This window comes from Peromyscus leucopus, chromosome 10 (genome assembly GCF_004664715.2).
Source record: "Peromyscus leucopus breed LL Stock chromosome 10, UCI_PerLeu_2.1, whole genome shotgun sequence".
NCBI classification, from domain to species: Eukaryota; Metazoa; Chordata; class Mammalia; order Rodentia; family Cricetidae; genus Peromyscus; species Peromyscus leucopus.
Genome location: NC_051071.1, coordinates 13970054 through 13990438, shown reverse-complemented (window position 1 = coordinate 13990438; position 20385 = coordinate 13970054). Strand labels below are relative to the sequence as shown.

The following is a 20385-nucleotide window of genomic DNA, read 5'->3' as shown; positions in this document are numbered from 1 at the left end:
CCACAATTCCCGACGATGTATTACCTCCCCACAGTTTCACTCCAGAGGTGCTGATACGTATCGGGCCATATATTTCTTTTTGCCCAAGTACCGTGAAAATGCACTTTACAATGTCAGGTGTGTGCGTTAGAGTGTTAGTAACACATTTAGGAAGAATAAAGCAGGAAGTTGTAGTGAAATGGTCAACACAGTTTTTAAAAATGAATGACAAGTAGGCTTTTGCATGGGCTATGGGTGTGACACACGTGTACAGTGGCGCCTATCATTCCTCGGGCGCTGGCTGGGTTCAATCCCCAGCACCAGAGGTGAAGAGGGTCCTACAGCCTGACAGCCAGAGCAAAGTAACCTGATACGAACACACAGATAGCACATGTGACAAAACAAGAGTGAACTCGAGAAGAAACATCCTGGTTGGGGGCCGGGATGGGGGAGGGACACTCAGAGCCAGCAACCTGTGAGCTCGGGGGCTGGGGGGGGGAGATGAGGGGGGCTGGGGGGGGAGATGAGGGGGGCTGTGGGGGGAGATGAGGGGGCTGGGGGGGGGAGATGAGGGGGGCTGGGGGGGGGGGATGAGGGGGCTGGGGCGGCTGGGGCCAGGGGGTTAATGGCCCTACAGTAGGGAAAGGAAATGCACCCATGTCCCTGCAGTTTAGAGCTTAGACTGGGATTGTGCTAAAGCCCGGGCTTCCAGATAGCTGGCAGTCAGTGAAAGGGGCTGGAAAAGAGTCAGCCCTCAGACTGGACCAGCAGCAAATAGTTTGTTTTCAGTCCTGAATGTGGGTAGAGAAAAAAATTCCCTGAGAGCCCAAAACGCAAAGTTCCATAACTGTTGAATGTAAGGTCTGCATTTATATTACCTTTCTGGTACGAGAAAACTAAATTAGAATAAAATATATCTATCAGTGCATTGTATTACACATACTCACACACAGAGAGAAAACTATAATTAGATAAATAACCAGAATATACAAAGAACTCCCATCAGTAAGAAGACAGATACAAAATAGACAAAATTTTAACTTAGACCCTTCAAAGGAAGGATTTCCAAATGGTCAATATTCTTTCTAAAGCTGTTTTGTTTCTTCAGTCATAAAAAATGTAAAAGTAAAAATTACAACAGGATGATGGATAGCCCCAGACTAGGAAACTGAGAGTAAAGATTGGTGAGGACGTGGACAAACGGGCCCTGCCGGCCACCACCTCTCGCCTGCACTGTTGCAGGGTCTCACCATGCAGCTCAGGCTGTCCTGGAACTCGTTCTGTAGACCAGGCTGGCCTCGAACTCACAGAGATCCTCCTGCCTCTGCCTCCCAAGTGCCGGGACTAAAGGCATGCGCCACCACAAGTGGCTTCTGTTGCATCTTCTTACTAGTCACTCTGCTCAAACAGAAATGTCATCTGGTATCTCTCCTCCGTCAGAAATCTTTCAACATCTTGGGATAAGGTGACATGCAAGGGCTTCTGTGATCTGCTCCTAGATGTTTCAGCCTCACCATCCACACCCTGAATGGCCCCGCTCCTCCATCCTTCTGAGCTTTCAGCCTTTCCAGGCCGTGCTAAACCCTCTTGCCAGTCACCTGGTCAGCACCTGTTTGGTTTCTAGGGTCAGCATGACTGCTACCTTCTCTCTGACACGGTGTTCTGACTGCATTCTCTGGTAAAATTGGTTATTTTCTTCTCTACATTCCTGCTATTCCCTAGGCATAGTTCTTTAAAAGTGCCCACAACACATTATTTTACTTTATTTTCTTGATTTAAAGGTGGGGGAAGGGTAACAAACCAATTTCTGTATCCACAGTCTGTAACCATAGTTTATGCAATTAAAACAAAACGAAACAGGTGTGGGGGTAATTAATGCTATTACTTTGGAAGTGGGAGCAGGAGGATCAGAAGTTCAAAATTATCTTCAGGTACACAAGGACAGCTTGTGCTCAAAAAAGAAAAAAAAAAGAAAAGAGAAAAAAAATCCATCAGTCCATTGGCAAAAAAAAAAAAAAAAGCAGCTTTAAGGATGGGAAAACATCTCATCTTTTCTTCCTGAGTATGGCACGCCACTCCTCGTTTCCTGGTTTGGCTCGTGTTGTTAGGACCTAACTACATCGCCAAGTCTGGCCTCAGGTTTGCAGTCCTCTTGCCTCTGCTTCCACGCGTTAGGACTATGGATGTGTACCATCAGGCCAGCTTCTTACTGTCTTTGATGTTCTAGAACAACCGCCCCGCTACACGTCATTTTCTCTAACACTGAGTGAGACTATCTCGGCTGTATTCCTTGTTGTTGAAGAATATTCCTTTAAAACATTAACATCTCAACTAGCTTGTCTTTGACATTTTCCAACTGTATCTAAAATGTCATAGCCAGCATTTGGGACCTACAAATCTTTTGAGTGAAAGCGCACGCCTTCAAACTGTGTGCCGTTCACAGGTTTAAAATAGGAGCATGTTCCATGCTGACTACCAGCTATTTGGAGACTTTGAGGATATTAGGAGAGACTAATTTTATTTTGAGAAGCAGTGTTGGAAGGTTGGAGTGCTGAGAGATAAACTGCTTGTGATTTGAACATCATAATGAACACAGATGTACAAAACGGTCACTCAGAAGTCCGAGCAGTTCGACAGAACGCAGTATGTAGTCTCGGGTCTTCCTGGTCCCAGAAGGACGTAGTCCACTTGGAGTTTTTAAAACTGTAAACCTGAGAAGATATGAAGATATGTTCCTTTGCAGCAAATGAAACATCGCCACAAAAGAAGAAAAGTTCCCCATCATTTCCTCAAGTTGCAAGAAAAGATTGGTATGTTCAGTTAACCCTATATTGCTTACCAGGAAATTCTATATTCATTGCATGTTGTTTTAGAGTAGTTTGAATCTCAAGTGTCTTCTCAAGGCTCCTGTGGCAAACGTTTGCTTCCCAGAGAGGCACTGTGGGGGTGGGGCCGGGGCTGCGCCGTTAAGAGGCGGGGCCGCCAGCGCTTTCCAGGCTTTGAGTGAGCAGCTTTGCTGTGCGCCGTAAAGTGCGGCTCACACCGGCTGAGAAGCCGCAAGGCCAGTGAGTGGGGCACAGACTGAAACCACCAAACCATGAACTCAAATGACCCTTTTTTTTTCTTTTCAGACGTCTATTCCCAGGCATTTGTCGTACCTGATAGAAAGCTGAGTGGCACTGTATCCACATTGTGATTTTTAAAAAGACTTCTTTTCATATCCTAAACACTGCTTGTGTGTTTGTTTGAGGACAGAGCAGAAACCGAATGCCAGCTGATTCTTGCAGTCAGAGAGCGCAGCAGAAGCAGACCTGCTTTGGCTAAGGAAGTATAGACATTAAACCACATTTGGGGACTGAATGGATAGAATTTGGAAGTGCACTCATTTTCCGTGATGGAACTGTCCTGAACTCAAAGGCTTGCCAGTTTTGAAGAGCCATGTTGTGAAGGTAAAGACATAGTTTCAAAAGGAGCTTCACAGATCTTGATATATGACACATGAACACCACCTTGAATTCTACACCTGTGTTTATAGCATGTATCTAAATTTTGTTGTATCTACTTATTACTGTGGCTCAGACCAAAGCATTGAAAGGGCTGACTATGTGCTATGTCTATACCCTAAGGACTATGCTAAGCATTTGCACATGTTTTTAGCCTTCAAGAAAAACTGGAGTTGGGCATGGTGGCACGTGCCTGCGATCCCAGTACGCAGGAGGCAGAGGCAGCAAGAGGACAGCCAGTTTGAGGTCAGCCTGGATCACATAGCAAGTTCGAGACATGCCTGGGACACATAGGGAGACGCTGTGTCTGAACAACACAAAAAATTACAAAGAACAAGAGAGCCGGCTCAGCAAGGAAAAGAGCTAGTTCTGAAGGTCTGGTGACCTGAGTGTGGTTCCCAGAACCCATGTGAACGTAAACGGAGAGAATCCATCTCACAAAGTTGCCCCCTAGTATCTATACCCACGCACACATGGAATAGTAGTGAGGAAGAAAGAAAGTAGGAGAAGGAAAAACAGACAGGATGAAGTTGCTGGCAAGGTGGCCAGATTCCATGCAACGTGTGGGTGCTCCCGGGTCTGAAGACTGTACTCTAGTCCACGAGACTGCGGTAGGCCTGCTCCGCTGATGCTGAGCTGTGCAGAACTCGGACTGGTCCAGAGCAGCTGTGTCGGCTCCACAGTCAAAGGACATAACTTTCTTCTGTGTTTCTGTCGCTCCATCCAGGGTTGGTTGGTTTTAGGACTAGAATTTCATTTTATCTTCACTATTGTGTATTCGTGTTTGTTTTATTTCTGACAGCTATTCTATATTTCCGAATATGCTCTTCTAACTTACCACCATTCAATCTAAACAATATGATGCGGTTTCCTCCCTCAACCCATTGAGTTACATGTTGCAAAACATTTTACTTCTGCGTATGTCATGGTCTTATCATACAGTGTTGTTGTTTCGCCTTAAATTATCTTTAGATTGTTTTTAATGAGGGGCTTTTTTATATTTAGTCATATAGTTACAATTCTCAGCACTCAGGTCGCTAGGCTTGGGAGCACATTTTCCCCACTGAATCATCTCACAGCTCCTGTGGTGGTTTTCATGTGAGTGCATTTACCCTGGTTAGGGTTCGTTCAGCTTCTCAAATATGTGGTTTTTTTTTATCATTTTCACCACATATTAAAGTGTTTTCAGACATGTTACTTCAAATAACTTTTATGTCACCTGCCGCTGGCCCTTCTCTTGCCAGCGGCTGCAATCACACAAATATTAAAATATTTGGTACTACCCCACAAACCACACTGCATTTGAGGGCCTTTTCTCTTTAGTGTTTGGGGACTTTTTCTTTAGTGCGTGTGTGGTGCTGTTTATTGTGCTTTGTTTTGTAGAGAGTCTATTACTCTGCCTTTAAGCAACCATTTTTTTTTTTTTTTTTTTTTTTTTTTTTTTTTTGCTTTCCTGAACTACTTGTACCAGCTGTTCGAACTCACAGAATCTGCTTTCATTGTTGCTTTTAAGCTGACTTATACTTAACTTGCTCAGTAACTAATCATCCCTGAGTCCTAATCTTACCCAGCAAAACTTGTATTTTAGAAGTTGTAAATTTAGTCTTTAGGTTGTTGTTGTTGGTTTTTTTTTTTTTCCTACCTCTAATTTCTCTTTCAGTATATGGAAGAAGCTTATCATAGCCGCTATTCTATTGACTGCCAATCCTAACATGCCAGTCCTTGCGGCTCTTTGTAGACCGACTTCACACCTGGTGACAGATTCAGCTCTCCCCCACTCCACCCCCGCCCCCCATTTTCCCAGTTCTCTTGTTACTTCCTGGGAATCATCTCCCTCTTGCTGAGTACTTCTTCAGTGCCTGCCAGTGTACTCCAGGTTCCGTTACTGATTCCTCCTCTTATGCTGTACACACCACAGCCTTATCCATCCCCATAATTTCAGTAGCAATCCATTATGATGGCCAGTCCATTTATGTCTCTGTTGCCCTGATCCCGTTCCACAGCCCCAAGAGCCACGGGACTTGTCACCGAAGCCCCTCCACCTAGATGTTCCAGAGGAGTCTCAAACTCAACGTACCCAAAGGACACTACCCCAAACCACTCTCAAAAGCAACTGACTCTTCTTCTTCCCTCATTTAAGGAGTGGCCTCACTAGCTTGAACACCTGGAAACTGGAAGTATGGCAGCCATCCTTGGCTTCTTTCTCCCTAGGACTAGCTATTGTGATATCCTTCTCAGCCTCCATTCTGCTTATTTTGGGCAATCACCACATTTTTTTGGGATACCCACTCCTCTTCATTACAACTTTGGGAAACTCACTACTTTTGCTCTAGTGCTCATGAGTCTTCCTCTTGAAGCAACCCTGTGCGATTTCCTGGCCCCCGTTTTTAATTTACGTATCGGCATGGGAAGCAATTGCTTGCAGCTCGAAGAAAAGGCTTTCAGTCCTTCCTAAAAGGAACTTCCAAGAGAGACTTCCTTCTTATGTCTTCCTAGATACCGATGGTAAAACAGAGTTGGTGGCAACTGTCACTTGACCAGAAAACTAATGCTAAGAAAGAAAAACAGAGAAAATGAGAATGAACCAGGTCTTTAACAACTCACTGGGTCGTTGAATCCATCACTCCTATAGCCATCCCCTACTTGGATTTTTTTACCTAGGTGGGTAAGAAGTTCTCCTTTATTGCTTTGAAATTAGTTGGAGTTTGGTTTCTGCTGCTCGCAGCCCAAAACGCACCACTCATAACTTCCTGTCACCATTTACCCCCAAACATAGGCAACTAAGCACTGGAGAATTAATTCTGTTCTCTAGGTAGGGCCTAATTACAGTTTTGTCTCATGCTCCCTCCCGTGCCCCAGTGAGTTTCTATCTCTCCCTCAACGACACTGTAAGAGGCTTCCGGGGCAGTCTGAATATAATGGCCTCCACAGATCATAGATCTGAAAGCTTGGTCACCGGGGAGTGGCACTGTGGAGAGGTGTGGCTTTGTTGAAGAAGGCGCGTCACTGGGGCTTTGAGGCTTCAGATGCTCAAGCCAGGCCCAGTCTCTCTCTCTCTTCTTGCTGATGTAGAACTTCTCCAGCACCATGTCTGCCTGGGCACTGCCATTCTTGCCGACATGGTGATAATGGACTGAAACTCTGTATTATAAGCCAGCCCTAATTAAATGTTTTCCTTTATGAGAGCTGCCGTGGTCATGGTGTCTCTTCACAGCAATAGGATACTGACTAAGACAACTTCACACATTTTACGTCTCACAGACTGGTTTTTCTAAAGCATATATTTTATTGAAATTTCATGTTTATAACTCACTGCTTCCAGAAGAAAAAGAAGATGGTATTCTTTAGTGTATTACTCAAGACCTTCATGAGCTTAGCTGTCTGCTGTGGTTTCCGAAGTTTCCTCTTGCCTCTTTCCCAAGGCCGTTCCACCATTGCTAGCAAAACTGCTCACTGGCCTTTGTGTCTTTGCATTTTATGCTCTCCCTTACCTTCTCTCTTTCCTCTAAAATACGAAAATATAAAAACCGACTCATCCCCACATTCAAATGATCTCGGAAGCATTTCCTGCCCCCGCCCAAGTCCGAGGTAGTATGTATTTTCCTAGGACAGCACAGATCACACTGAGTCCATTTACCTGTCTCTCCCTTGGCGGAGTAAGGACTTTGAATACAATGTAATCTTCTTTTATATTCTTATAGCTCTAGTTTTGAGGCTCAGTAACATGCCTGGCACATAGTAAACATGCTCACTTGTTCTTTAATATTTTATTTAAATAGCTACATTGAATATTTTAAATATAGGTGTTTTGCCTGCATATATGTCTATGTGCCGATGAGGCCAGAAGACGGTATTGGATTCCCTGAACTGAAATTACTGCTGGCTGTGAGTCATGATGTGGGTGCTGGGAATTGAACCCAGCTCCTTTGGAAGAGCAGCCAGTGCTTTTAACTTCGGTGCCATCTCCCCAGTCCCTGTGCACTTGTTTCTTGAATGAGCAAAAATTATGTAGTCTGTGGGCATTGAGGCTTTCTGGTCCTGTGGCTATTTGAAAATCCTGATTTTCCCCTCCTAAAATATATGTCTGATTCTTGGGCATTAATCTTCTTTTTTTTCTCTCCAGGTTGTAGATTTCTCGGTAGTCTATTGAGAGAAAATGAGGCAGGTGACCTCCACGCCTTCTGGAGAGCCAGTACATCGTCCTGGCTATCTCCACACCTCTCACCACCACCACATATACATACATACCTGGGTAACTAGAATGGGTGTAGACTTAGCTGAGCAGTCCAACAGCATACCCAAACCGTGGTTCAGGTTTCTCATTACTAAATGAAAATTGGCTAATATGTACACTGAACAGTTTTGAAACTCTACATATTCTACCATTTCCGCTATTCTCCCCCTCCTACCCCCTCCCCTTACCCCCAGCCTGAATTATGAATTTTGTTTTGTTTTGTTTTGTTTTTTGTTTGTTTTTCGAGACAGGGTTTCTCTGTGTAGCTTTGCACCTTTTCCTGGAACTCACTTGGTAGCCCAGGCTGGCCTCGAACTCACAGAGATCCGCCTGGCTCTGCCTCCCAAGTGCTGGGATTAAAGGCACCCTAAATTATGAATTTTTAAGATGAGCAAATTGCATTACAATAATCAAACGATGTTATTAATGTTGAACTTTACCTTTGCCAGTACTAAAGTTACATGTAGGTAACTGAGCAAAGAAATTATGGGATTCTGTTATTGGTCATGCTTCTAACAGTTTTATAACTTAATTGTTAAAACGCTAAGAACAACTAGATTTAGTGTCTCGGGTAATTCACTTTAAGGAGGCAAAGGAAAGGGGTATTTATGATTTGTAGAAGAAATCTGAGCAGCCAGAGAGCCTGCCATGTCGGGAGGAAGTGAGATTTCACTGGGCACTTCAAAGTGGTGAGGCTTGTTGTTGGGGGTGGGGTGAATTCAGCAGGAGAGACTGGCTATGGGCCCGAACCCAATGGCACCAAAGACACAAGACCAGCCTTGTTTAGTCAACTACAGTACTGAACCTTCAGGCTTGGTGAATCAGTGACCATGGTAACAGTCCCCGCCCCAGTCCCCTCGCGCACGCGCAACTGAGAGCGAGCCCTAGGCCCCTCCACAATAGATGCTTTTCCACCCTCTCAGAGAACTACAGCTCCCAAGAGCCTCCTCGGCACCGCCTCCCGATGTGGCCCTGCCCCGTCCCCTCATGCCCCGCCCTCCCGCTAGTTCCTCCCCTCCCTCCCAGTGTGTGTCAGTGACCCAAAGGCGGTTCGAGGCGGAGGGACCGTCGGGGGCGCCGCCGCCGCCTCCTCTCCAGCGCCAGCACCAGCACCAGCAGCGGGAGCAGCAGCAGCAGCGGCAGCGGCAGCGGCAGCGGCAGCGGCAGGAGCAGCGGCTGCAGCGGCCGTGCGGCGCCATCGGATCTGCCTGCAGCCCCGGGGAGCTCACCACAAAGCGGGCCCGCGCCCCTCTCCGCTCCGCGCTCCTCGGCGCTCGGCTCCGCGCTCCGCTCGGCCTCGCGGGGCTCGGGCGGCTGGCGGGAAGGCGGCGGGCTCCGCGGGTGCCTGCGATCAACCGGTGCTCGCGCCGCCCCCGCGCCCGCCCGGGTGTCCGCGCTCCGGCCCTCGCGGCGGGCCGAGCTGGCGTTCCGGCCACCAGCAGTCGTCCGGTGAGTGCGGCGCCGGGAAGGGGGCGCGGGGGGCCGGCGGCGCGGAACTTCCTCCGAGCCCCTGCCGGTGGCGGCGCGGCGGTGCGCGCGCCCGCCCGCCCGCGGGGAGGCGGCGGGGAGCAGAGTTTGCGGCGCCGCATCCCGCGCTGTGGGAGGAAGCGCCTTTGTGAGGAGCTGCCCGGAACGCCCTCCCCCACGGCTGGAGCGGGCAGGAGCCGGCGCGCGGCGGCGACGGCGGCGGCGGCGAGCCCCGGCCCGGCTTGCCCGGTTCTCGGTCCCGCGGCCCGGCTGCAGGCCGGAGAAGTGGAAAGGGGAACAAAGAGGCGGTGGGCTTCTCTTTTGTTTGTGTGGATCTGGTAACTTCCCTGCTTCCTTACATAACGCAGACTTCCAAGTTAGTCATTCTTTTTATTGTGATGATTATTGTCATCATCTCTGCGTGCCTCTCACATTTCCTTTCATCTTCGGATCTCAGAGCATTTTAAAAATACTAATTAATTTCACCTCCCGGGCCCTGGCCAAGCCCGTTTCCGTACGTGGGTAAACTGAGGTCCAGAAAGCCCTCAAATTGATGGATACGCTTGATGTACCGCGCCTGGTGTCTGAGGCTCCGAGAGCGTTTATGAGTAATAACTCGTTCTCCAAATGCCCTGTGGAAAAGTTAAAGATGCTCATTTCACTTACAGGTTAAGTGAAGTCTGAAAGAAACCTGAGTAATTGTTAGGTAGTTGAAACAATGATTCTTTTAAAATAGTGTTTGAATCTTAAAACCTCAAAGGCTTTCTGAAAAATGTTCCGAGTGGTGGAGATCCTGTAAGTCGTAACTCACTTCGCCATCTCTGTTTATCTGTGCAAGACTCTTTCGAAGTCAGAGCAGGCTGAGGGGAAGGGAGAGCTTCTACTTAAAATACTTTTAGCATGTTTTAGCCACTAAACACAAGTTCGCCACTTGATTCTGCCGAGAAGTGAAGCTTTTATGTGTCAGTAGGTTGTCTGTTTTGTTCAGAGGCTCTTGACTTTCTCTTACTCAGTAGATTGTTACTTTGTCTTCATAGCAGGTGATCTTTTGTGTAATTGTCTTTCCTTCACATGGACTGAGTTTGCCTAGTAGTGTGAATTTAAAGTTTTTGAATTATGGAAAAGGTGCAGTTCCTCAAATTCTTCAGTTTTGGTTTATGATACATTTTTGCAGGTAACCGAAAATATTTTTTCAAAGTCCTCAGACACACATACTTGAAACCTCCTGATTGTCTAAATAAGCATATAAATTCTTTTTATTTTTCTTTCTTTCTTTTTGGTTTTCTTCTCACATCTGTAGTAAATACTTAGAGTGTTATTTTTTTTTTTTTTTAATTCTGGTACCAAATGGAAGGTGTGAAAAATTTAAATCAAGTGTTATTTCTACAGGTTCTTGTCCTGAGTTGTATGAGATTCAGAACTGTAATAGCAGTGCTTTCACTTAAATAATTCCATTTGTAATGTATAGCTGCCCCCGACTTACATCTGGTGGGTGTGTCAGAAAATGAAAGTGAGACTTTATTTTTTCCCTGTTCTCCAGCCTATCCCTTTTCTGAAGTTTGTTGATAGATTGTACGTTTAACCATTTGAAAACGGCAACAGTTAAGTGTGGAAGATTGCATGTTATGGTTATAGCGTCTCATCTAACAAATTTAAGACTTTTAAAGAGGAAACTTGCCACCTAGGTTTTTGGGTTTTTTTGTTTTGTTTTTGTTTTTTGTTTGTTTGTTTTTTTAGTGTAATAGAAGTGTAGTTCTGTTTATTGACTTGAAAACAGTAAACTGGAAATCTGCCTTAGTTCCATATTTGGGGATTATTTATGTGCTTCTTAAAATTGGCATGTAAGTAACCTTATTTTGAACTTTTCCCATGGTACTTAGCAACCAGATTTGCCAGGGCCATTTGTACTTTTAAAGAAACTACTAGCAGTATCTTTGCGTAGTCCATCCCAGATGTCCAGAGGAAGAAGTAAGTGAATTTTGAATTTCCAGGTTTCCTGAGCTCTTTGGGGCCCCTTTAAAACAAATGGCAGAAAAATATGGGGCAGGAAATGATGCTACTGAGGCAAGTTTCAGGGGGAAGCCTCAGAATGTTTCCGCTTCCTTTTCACTTTTCAAAATGTCAATTGTATTTTGAGTCCCTTGACTTAGAATGTGCTCCGTTGCCCAGTAGCTACAGAGTTCTGCTTTGTGAACAGTTTTTCAGATAGAAGCTTCTGTAGGTGGTAGACGTTTTACGACAAGACTTAGAATTGGAAACTGTCCAGCATGTGTATAGATCTTCCCGTGGAACAGTAAAATAGGCCTATCACTCAGTCAGACTTACAGAGATCACACACATATTATGTTAAAATGTTGTAGTGGTCAATATATGATGGCCCTTGAGGTGGTTTGAGGATTCATTTTCAAAAAAATTGTTTTATTCCAGTTAAGAATTTTAACTGAGAAATATAAAGCATATTTTTTTAAAAAAATGCATTGAAAGAAGGAAAATTAATAGATAGATAGGTAAGGAAAACTGATAAAGATTTTAGGAAGTACCATATTAAAGATTCCTAGAAACATTTATAAATAAGGAACAAAATTCTAGTTGAAGTCTCAGACAGTGAATTACACATAGCACTTTGAGTTTATAGGTTTGTAGCCATCTTTCTCAGAGTCCCTTTACACATCACAGAAAAGTAAATAAAAACATTCTTTCACATGATTTGGGTTGTTCTAGAGTTTCTTGCTAGACTTTGTGGTGGAGGTTTTACACTTTGTTGTTTTTCTTTGTTAACATTTGATCTCCTCAGCCTACACTAATGTGTGGGACCTTAAAACAAGAAATACGGGTCATTCAGAGATCTGGGTATGATTTCATGTTATCTATTAGTCTGTGTTGTTTTAAATAGATCAATGGTTGGAAAGACTGGCTAACATTATTCTTAGTAAATTTTAAGTATTTTGTTCTGGTGAAATGACTTTATGGTAAAGAGAAATAAAGCATGAGGTTTCTTGAGTGACTGTCAGGGAATTTACAGGTTTTTTTGTTTCTAAGAGTCACCCCCCCCCCAATAAGATTTTGCCTTGTAGCCCACCCAGTCCTTGAACTGAAAATCCTCCTTCCTTAGCCTTCCTAGGAATGCTCTATGCCTGGAAGATTGGAATTTTTAAATGAAATAAGTAGCTACTTTCAGAAATAGGTTTAGAAAGGGATAGCTCCATTGGGTGATTTAAGAGAAATGACTTGTTAGACAGGATGTTTTACATGATTTTGCCACAATAAGCTCTACTTCAGACAAACAGTTTTGCATTTTGCTTATTTTTGTTTGTGAGGAAGATGCGTGTTTGTTACCCACCTACAGAAGCTTTGCCATACAGGTAGGTGCCAGAGGACAACTGTGGAAATTGGTTCTCTTCCTTCCACTGTGTGGGTCCAGAGATTAAATTCAGCTCCTTAGGCTTGCCTGAGGCCGCTTGTACCTCTTGTGTCCTGTAATATTACACCTCACAATGCCATTTGTAGAAAAATAGAATGTTACTAGTGCCTATAAATGAGAAAATCCTGACATCTGCCAGTTAATCTTGACCATTTGTGTAGTTAAAAATTAATTCAGCACAAATGGAATTTACTTCCTTTTCAAAGCATTTGTTGTTACCTTTATTTTGTAATGACCCTCTTGGGATGTGGCTAACTGTAAATATGTAGTATCCCTAGTTTCCCATAATTTTATGCCTCTTCCTCTTTTTTTTTTTTTTTTTTTTTTTGCTGGAGTTTGTTCTCCCCTGCCCAACTATCTAGAATAAACAAAGAAATATTTAAACACACTAATTTATTATACTAAATTCCAGCTGAATTTCAACATGCAAAGTATGGTCAACTCTTGTTTTGGAAGTATACTTCTGAGGGCATTAAAGCAAACAATAGCAAGTAAATAACATGCTGTCTACCAGATTCTGATTGCTTAACAGTGGCTGCTTGATGTCCTACTGTGTTTAGAAAACAGGGGTTCTAGGTTCGACTCACTGCTACTAGATGTTGACCTTAATGCCAAATAATTTACTCAGTGTATGTTGAGTACTGTCTAGTTGTTGACACACCCAAAGTGCTTACTGCTGTTTTACATTCTAACCATAAGACCCAAACAATAAAATGAATGAGCACACTGAGGGTCTTGCTTAGTTGCTAGTATCTATGAGTCCAGGAAAGGCGCAAAACTACGCAGAGAAACCCTGTCTCAAAAAAAAAAAAAAGAGAGAAATGACCATGTTTCTTTCCAACATAAATGGCAAAAGGCAAGAGAGGAAGAAGAAGCTGTAAGATTTTAAATTGCCATAAGAGGGAACTCCACCAAATGTAGAAAGTGGACTTTAGTTAAATGGTGCCTGAGCAAGTTAACTGTAAAAGGATGTCTGGAAAATATGGACAGTGTAGACCCTGGATATTTAGTGAAGAGGAATTGTCAGTTTTTCTTTTAAGGTGTGACGATATAGATCTTTACTTTGTAGGGATAGTTACAATCTCTAGGGGCTGTTGAGATGGTGTAGTCAGGAAAGTGCTTCTTGTTTGCAGGAGAATCCGAGTTTGAGTTTGGTCCTTGCGTTCATTTAAAAAGCCTGGCATGGTGTCACATACCTGTAAACCCGGGGTGGTACAAACAAGGTGATTCCTGGGGCGTGCTAGCCAGCCATCTAGCTCAATCAAAGGTGTAGTGGGAGAGTCTATCCAAACAGATTAGGTGGAATCAAAAAACAACAACAAAAAGATGAGGTGGGGGTCCTTCAACTTCTGGTCTCCTGGCATGGGTGCACACACCTATATACAATGTGCACATACCAAAAATAGGATGTCTGGAATGTTTTGGTTTAAATTATTTGAAAAGGAGAAAACATGTATGTAGTTGGCCTAGACTAAAATGGTTGGGGATAGATGCCATACAGATGGGTACAGGAAACTTCATATAGTCTTTCTACTTTTGTGTAATACTTAAAAATCTGTACACATATGCCGGGCAGTGGTGGCGCACGCCTTTAATCCCAGCACTCGGGAGGCAGAGGCAAGTGGATCTCTGTGAGTTCGAGGCCAGCCCAAAGCGAGTTCCAAGAAAGGCGCAAAGCTACACAGAGAAACCCTGTCTCGAAAAACAAAAAACAAAAACAAAAAAAAAATTGTACACATATGGAAATATATCAGGGAAGTAGTAGAGGAACTATGGAGAGAGAGGAAGATAAAGGATCATTAGGAAAGACATCATTTAGGGAGTTATTCTGCATAGGTGGCTAATGCTCCTTCCAGAAGGCTTACGTTATTAATAAAAATCCCAGTGCCAGGTGTGGGATACCACATTATGAGTTATTGGTCTTGGAGGTCTCAAAGGACCCCAAACAATACAGGCTACAGTCAATTGCTCTTAACCAAGAACTAGATAAGACCCTATTACTGGGATCGACCACACACCTTGGTTGCAGGCCGTAGAGAAGTCCTGCTGGAATGGAGCTCAAAGCTTCCTCTCTGCTGACCAGCTTTCACAGCGCTGGAAGGTAGGCTTCTAGTGAAGGAAAGTCCTCAGTGATCGTAAAGCACCTGTGAACCATGTGATCTACAGTTCCAACCTGCCAGCTGAGATGCGCCTACGGAACAGTAGTTGTGTAAGTGTTACAGTGGTAACCAGCCACTTTCAGGTGGTTTTCATACTACACAGAAAGAGTTCATACCAGGTACTCTGAACCTGGTCAAGAGCCCCAGATAAGGAGGCTGTAGGCCCTAGAGGAGGATGTACTATTGTTAAATGTGCCCATTTACTGACAAATTACCTTCTAAATTGTTTATACCCATAGATTAGTGCTGCTGTCAGCCTTGGCCAGAGAAGTATCTATTGGCAGTGGGCAAGTTAATGTAGAGACTTATAACTGATGAAGGTGCTTGAAAATAAGTGACGTTTAAGTATCCAGTCCTAAGTAGGACGTCCGTGTCACTCCCGATAAGGTTTAGGAAGCATCAGGAAGCAGGGGTGCAAAGAATGTGAGTGCTGGGAGATGGAAAGCGGCACTATGAAAGGCTATCTTCTGGACATGGCATGGCTGTGGCACCAGGAACTCGTAGCCGCAATGGCTCTCTGCACAAAGTTGAGCCCATCGGTGTTCCATCATGGATGGGGATGGACTCATAAGGCCTCAGCCTTCCCGAGGAACTATATAAGCAGTTAATGATTGCTGGGGGAGAGAAGAATCATTTCTCAATGGTGTAGCCATGATACGTTTCTCTTGATCAAGTAAATAATTACCTCACACCCATGTTTATCCAAGTAATTTAACTAAATACAGTGGATCCACCCCCCCTCAGGAAAAAAAACAACAAAGATATGAAAGTAGGAGAGGTACTTGTTGGGAAGAAGGGGTTCGGTGGGAGGAGAGAAGGGGAGCATGATAAAGTAATTATATACATACATGGAAGTGTGGATCGCTGGCACCCATGTGACACAAGCCGTGTACCTGTAATCCCGGCTAGCTGACTTTGCTGAAATAGTGAACTCCAGATTCTTGAAGAGACTATGTCTCAAAAATGAGAAGGAGAGCAACCGAGGAAGACACCTACATCACTCTCTGACCTCTGCACATGTACATGTGGAAATGAATCACAAATTGTATATTCGTGCTTAATTTCTCAGATCAGTAGTTAAATCTTCATTATTAGAATAATGTCTTTGGAATTTTCATACAATGTATTTTGATTATTATTCACTGCCACTCCTCCCACATCCCCCTCACCCCATCCCAACTTGTCTTTAAAAAAAAAATCTATCCAGTCCAACTTGTGCTGTCCATATGTTCCTGGGTGAGGGGCCATTCATGGCCTTACTGACCTGCCAGGGGCCACGTTCTTAAAGAAAACTCTTTCTTAGAAGCCATGTTCATGAGCCCCTCCTCCTTCCACGTTAGAATGTTGACGGGTTTGGTCTTTTGCAGACAGGTATAGCTGCTGTGAGTTCATGAGTGCATCTGACCTGTCAAGTTCAGAAGACAGTTTCACTCCAGTCTTCTGGCTCTTACAGTCTTTCTGCCCTCTTCTGTGGTGGCCCCTTGAGCCCAGAGGAGATACGTGACACAGATGTCCCATTTGTGGCCGAGTGTTCCACTGACATTGGTTTTTTGCCCTTTGACAGGTTGTGAATTTCTGTATAACTGCTGTACACTGCACAAAGAAACTTCTCTGATGAGGTCTGAGAGCCACCTAGTCTATGGTAGAGAGATAGGACTTTAGAGAGGGTTTGATCCTGTGCCATTTGAGTATTATAATAGTAGTGGGTTCACCCCTGGACCTTACAGCACTCCCACCATGGGGTGAAAAAAAAAGGAATCTTACCCAAATGTTTAGACACCTAGAAACTCTTCATTAGAGATTTTTTAGAAATTTTTCCATAGGACACTGTATATGTAGACATTATTAGTTTTGAAAAATTAATGTTACTTCATACTTCCTACAGTCAATATTTCCAACCTGAGAAATGAAACTTACTTAGATGATTTAATAAAGACCACACTTTTTCTAGTTATGTCTAATGATGGAGGAAGTACAACTTTTTCATTCATATTTTTAGAGTTTAATGGCAGTAATCATAATTTGTGAACTTTAAGTATGGCCATTAAGACTATAAATACATATCTGAATTAAGAATACTTTATGGATTCGGGGAGATGGACCTTCCACCTTAGACCATGGCCAAGTTCATCAGTAACTTCTCAGGCAAGGCTCTGGTGCTGGTGAACACTGCCATGACTTACTCAAAGCCTTGATTGGCCAGATTTTATTTTATTTTATTTTATTATTATTTTTTTCAATACCATTCAGTTCTACATATCAGCCACGGGTTCCCCTGTTCTCCCCCCTCCTGCCCCCCTCCCCCAAGGACTGCGATCAACCTGGTAGACTCAGTCCAGGCAGGTCCAGTCCCTTCCTCCCAGACTGAGCCAAGTGTCCCTGCATAAGCTCCAGGTTTCAAACAGCCAACTCATGCAATGAGCACAGGACTTGGTCCCACTGCCTGGATGCCTCCCAAACTGATCAAGCCAATCAACTGTCTCACCTATTCAGAGGGCCTGATCCAGCTGGGGGCCCCTCAGTCTTTGGTTCATAGTTCATATGTTTCCATTCATTTGGCTATTTTTTTTTCCAATAATTGAGTAAAACCAAAATTTATTATAAGCCACAGTCGTCCTAGGGACCTCCATGCTATATATATAGCCTCCATGGTTCTATGGGTTGTGGTCTGATTGTCCTTTATTTTATATCTAGAATCCACTTATGAGTGAGTACATACCATGACTGTCTTTCTGGGTTTGGGTTACCTCACTCAGGATGATTTTTTCTAGTTCCATCCATTTACCTGCAATTTTCATGCTTTCATTGTTTTTCTCTGCTGAGTAGTACTCCATTGTGTATATGTACCACATTTTTTTCATCCATTCTTCTGTTGATGGGCATCTAGGTTGTTTCCAGGTTCTGGCTATTACAAATAGTGCTGCTATGAACATAGCTGAGCATGTATCTTTATGGTATGAGTCAACATTCCTTGGGTATATGCCCAAGAGTGGGATGGCTGGGTCTTGAGGTAGTTCGATTCCTAATTTTCTGAGAAACCGCCATACTGATTTCCACAGTGGTTGTACAAGTTTACATTCCCACCAACAGTAGAGGAGTGTTCCCTTTGCTCCACATCCTCTCCAACATTGGTTGTCATTGGTGTTTTTGATCGTAGCCATTCTGACAGGTGTAAGGTGGTATCTCAGAGTCGTTTTGATTTGCATTTCTCTGATGATTAAGGATGTTGAGCATTTCTTTAAATGTCTTTCAGCCATTTGTGATTCTTGTTTTGTGAATTCTCTGTTTAGCTCTTTAGCCCATTTTTAATTGGACTGCTCAGTATTTTGATGTCTAGTTTCTTGAGTTCTTTATATACTGTGGAGATCAATCCTCTGTCAGATGTGGGGTTGGTGAAGATCTTTTCCCATTCTGTTGGCTGTCTTTTTGTCTTATTGACTGTGTCTTTTGCCCTGCAAAAGCTTCTCAATTTTGAGAGGTCCCATTTATTAATTGTTGTGCTCAGGGTCTGTGCTGTTGGTGTTTTATTTAGGAAATGGTCTCCGGTGCCAATGCGTTCAAGAGTGCTTCCTACTTTCTTTTCTATTAAGTTTAGTGTAGCTGGATTTATGTTCAGGTCTTTGATCCACTTGGACTTGAGTTTTGTGCATGGTGACAGATATGGATCTATTTGTAATCTTTTACATATTGACATCCAGTTATGCCAGCACCATTTGTTGAAGATACTTTCTTTTTTCCATTGTATAGTTTTGGCTCCTTTGTCAAAAACCAGGTGTTCATATGTGCATGGGTTAATGTCAGGGTCTTCAGTTTGATTCCATTGGTCCGTATGTCAGTTTTTATACCAGTACCAAGCTGTTTTTATTACTATAGCTCTATAGTAGAGTTTGAGGTCAGGGATGGTGATGCCTCCAAAGGTTGCTTTATCGTATAGGATTTTTTTTTTTTTTTTTTTTTTTTTTTTTTGGTTTTTCGAGACAGGGTTTCTCTGTGTAGCTTTGCACCTTTCCTGGAACTCACTTGGTAGACCAGGCTGGCCTCGAACTCACAGAGATCCGCCTGCCTCTGCCTCCTGAGTGCTGGGATTAAAGGCAATCGTATAGGATTCTTTTAGCTATCCTGGGTCTTTTGTTTTTCCATATGAAGTTGAGTATTTTTCTTTCCAACTCTGTGAAGAATTGTGTTGGGATTTTGATGGGGATTGCATTGAATCTGTAGATTGCTTTTGGTAAGATTGGATTGGCCACATTTTGGTACTACGCCAAGAATGAGCTGGTTCCCCAACCTCTGCTGAACTCCCTACAACTGTTCAGAGTGTTAAGAAAAAAAAATAATTCAAAAGTGCTAAAACTGGTCGCTTCAGCTCACAGTTAAGGAAACTGTGTGGAATGGTTTGGTTGCCACTGAGATGTGGATGTGGTTTTATATCAGAGAGATCATAAGCAAACGTAGCATCATTAGCTATGATGTTTGAAGACCAATCTTTAACATCTGATTTTACTTGAGTTCTTATTTGAATGTTCTTGAACCATGTGTATTGAGACTGCTATCTGAATAAAATACTACCTGTCCAAAAAAAAAAAAAAAAAAGGAATACGTTGTTAGTTTTGGTTGGTTGGTTAGCTGGTAGGTTGGTTGGCTGGTGGGTTGAAATAGGGTCTCTCTATAGCTCTGGCTGTCCTGGAACTCACTATATAGACCAGGCCGGCCCTGAACTCACAGACATCCATCTTCCTCTACCTCTGCCTCTGGTGTGCTGGTGGTAAAGGCATGTACCACCATGGCCAGGTGTATTAAGAATACTTTAGCAAAGCCCTATCTTAAAATATTTTCTGTAAGTTGTTAGAAATGTAGGATTTTTAAAAAACATATTCATGTGTGTATATATATGTGTGTGTATAAATACCCAGACTCAGTCCTTATGTAAACATGCTATCAGAATGGAGGTACTGTTAATGTGTTTTAAACACTGCTGTCTTAGCATAAAATAACAGAGCAGCCTATGTTTAATTCTTGGGCTTTATGGTAACTCTGAAAGCTGTAAAAGCTGTCTTTGATTCACCTGTAAAAATGGTAGTTTTTAAAAAAGCCTATGATAACCAAGCAGCAGTAGATTCCAGGTGGTGGTCCTCAGCTTGTGTGTTGCAAAGTACTCTAATTTCACATCCCTGCCTCCTTCATTTTCATCTTTCCATACTCTGCCACTGGCTTTCTTTTCTTCTTTAGGATTTATTTAATGTGTATGTTTTGCCTGCATGTATGTATGTGTACCGTGTGTGTGTACCTGCTGCTCAGGGAAGCCAGAAGAGGGGTGTCCAGTCCTGGAGTTGTAGACAGTTGTAAGCCATCACATGAGTGCTGGGAACTGAACCCAGGTCGTAGTAGGCAAGAGCAGCAAGCACTCTAGCCCTAAGCCATCCCCCAGCACCTCTGCTTGCTTGCTTGCTTTATGCTCCTTTGCTGGCTTGAGTTGTACCTGTTGCTGTTGTGTGGAGCTTTCCACCCAGCCTACAGTTTTGTACTGATAAAATGAACTAGAAATGAGGGAAGGGCCTAAGAAGGAAAGGTCACTGTGTAGCAATTTCCTGCTTCTGCCTTATCTGCTTCTTTTTAACTCTTTAT

General features: G+C 43.5%; 1 protein-coding gene and 1 pseudogene across 1 annotated transcript in view; both read left to right on the top strand.

Annotated features, from left to right (window-relative positions):
• Nucleotides 1-9083: 9083 nt before the first annotated feature.
• Peli1 (pellino E3 ubiquitin protein ligase 1) overlaps nt 9084-20385 on the top strand; it is a 55891-nt gene continuing 44589 nt past the window's right edge. Inside the window, exon 1 of the mRNA XM_028876322.2 lies at nt 9084-9165. The gene's annotated coding sequence lies outside the window, so the exon portion shown is untranslated. The remainder of the gene's footprint in view (nt 9166-20385) is intronic.
• LOC114697926 lies at nt 14272-20036 on the top strand (annotated as a pseudogene).